We start from the raw sequence: 2,531 nt of genomic DNA, 5'->3' as shown, positions 1-2,531 counted from the left end.
GCTGGGATTACAGGTGTGCGCCACCATGCCAGGCCAGGAATATTTTAAAGAATCCCCCCCAATTGAAAAGTGCTTATATCTTTAAAAGAAACAAAAGAATCTCATTGCCTTATCCATTTTGTCAAAACTGCATATAGATGCTAATCCAAATCAAATGTGCATGCTAGGGAAATTTCCAAAATACTAGAGAAATGGAACTCAGTTTTTCAGGAGTCATAAAAATAAGTTTTCATATATGTTCTTTTTAAGACTGTGGGTTGACTAAATTGCCCAAGCAAGAAACTACTATGTGAGCTTCTAATCCCAAAAGATCTTGGAAGTTGATTCTTGCTGCCATAGAAGTTAAAATTTTCAAGGCTGTAATACAGTTTAGGTTTTTTTAAATTTTTATTTATTTTTTTAAAATTCTGTACTACGGGTTGAATCCAGAGCCTTTGTACTGCGCTACATTTTTAAATTTTTTATTTTTGTTTTAAAACCAGGTCTGTAAGTCACTAAATTGCCCAGGGTGGGCTTGAACTTTTGATCCTCCTGCCTCAGCCTCCGGGAGTGCTGGGAGTATAGGTGTGGACCATTGTGCTTGGCATATGCCTTGGTTTCTGTTGATTTCCAGAACTGATGTCTGCAGCTGTACAAACAATCCAGGTTTAAAGAAAAAAATGTTCGTGGACAAAATTAAAATGATAGCAGCTGGGCATGGTGGTGCACGCCTGTAATCCCAGCACTTGGGAGGCTGAGGCAGGAGGATATTGCGAGTTTGAGGCCATCCTGGGCTGCAGAGTGAAATCAAAGTTGGCCTGAACGCAAAAAGACAAAAAAATAAAAAATTAATGCTAGCACCCGCATCTCACCCTTCAGGATCCTGGGCAGAGAGTTCCCAATCCATCCCTCCGGGGCGCCCACCAGCTCTTCCAGGCAGGCCTTACTGTTTTCTTTTGCTAAATAAGACGGAACCCCAGGTACGCGAAGCGCCTCAGCTAGTATATGATGGAATGTCCCCGAGTCCTGAGCCCGAAGTCCACACTCGGTCCCTTCCAGGAGGAGGCTGGCTTCACCGCTCACATTTTGAGGCCGGCAGACCTCGCCTCCTTTGTGCCTACCTTGTGCCGGCACTGCGCTGCCTCAGCTAATTCAGCGGAGACTGAGACAAACAACAACTTAGCCGGAAATCAGGTGATGGGGCCGCCGGGGAGGAAGGGACACGGGGCAGATGGGACGAGCAGCCGGGGAAGCGATGGGCGCCGGGGAGGAAGGGACACGGGGCAGATGGGACGAGCAGCCGGGGAAGCGATGGGCGGGGAGCGGCAGCCGCGGATCAGATGCAGAGTCCAGAGGAAGAGCCGGGGAGGGGGCACCCAAGACTCTCCAGAGGGTGGGACAGGTTCGCTGTGCTGAGAAGTGAGGCTGCTTCTGCGGCTTTAGCAGACTCTGCGGTGAGTTAACTCTTGTCCAAGACGGAGGGACTTAGAGGCTGTGCTTAGCTGGGGGCTTGTCCCAGCGTCACGCTGGCCCTGATGCCCCAGCACTGCTGCCTGTGTCTCTGTAGTCATCCGGGGAGAAGATGCTCCTCGATCCCCCCGGGGACCGAAGGGAATAAAAGTCCCCAGTCACTTAGCTCATGCAATATAATTGTGCTAGCTGGAAATTTATCAGTCATTTAATCAACAACTCGGTAAAATATTGTAGAGCAAAGGTTTTTAGATAGGGGTACAGCCGAGGGTGGTGGCGCACGCCTGTAATCCCAGCACTTGGGAGGCTGAGGCAGGAGGATCATTGCGAGTTCGAGGCCATCCTGGGCTACAAAGTGAGCTCAAGGTCAGCCTGAACTGCATGGCAAGACCCTATCTAAAAAAGACAAAAAAACAAAAAACAAAACAAAACAAAAAAAACCCCAAGGTACTGAACTAAGGGATTCTTCTGAAGATTGACTTTGGAAAACCTTCCTTTAATAATAAAGTATCCAAATCCTGAATTTCTTTATCTTACATACATTTCTTTTTAGGAGCTGTTAACCACTAAAGAAGTATAAGGATGCTGATTCTTACAAGTGGTTTTTAGAAGCACCTAAGATTTTGTAATATTCACTGACAGTCCCCAGAATACAAAATGTTATGATTTTCTTTCAGATTTAGTGCGTGCTACTCAGTACAGCAATTAAAACTTATCTTATTAAATCATGTAATGAAATACGGATTCCAATTACAGTTTCCTCCTTTCTTTCTCCCCCCTCCTTTTTTTTCCTCCCTCCCTCCCTCCCTCTCTCCCTCCCTCCCTGCCTCCGGCTGAGGATTGAACCCAGAGCCTTGTGGGTGACAGGCAAGTGCTCTACCACTAAGCTCCAACCCCAGTCCCATCCATCCTTATTTTTTTCCCCTTGAGAATTTTTTTTTCTTTTTTTCATACTGGGGATCGAACTCACAACCTTGCACTTGCCAGGCAGGCGCTGTGCCACTGAGCTAAATCCCCAGCCCCCTCCCCTTGAGAATTTTTACTGTTTTCTATTTCTTTTCTTTCTTCCCCTCTCTCTTTCT

This window comes from Chinchilla lanigera, unplaced genomic scaffold, assembly GCF_000276665.1.
Source record: "Chinchilla lanigera isolate Chin_1 unplaced genomic scaffold, ChiLan1.0 scaffold00044, whole genome shotgun sequence".
NCBI lineage: Eukaryota > Metazoa > Chordata > Mammalia > Rodentia > Chinchillidae > Chinchilla > Chinchilla lanigera.
This window is presented reverse-complemented; position numbering follows the sequence as displayed.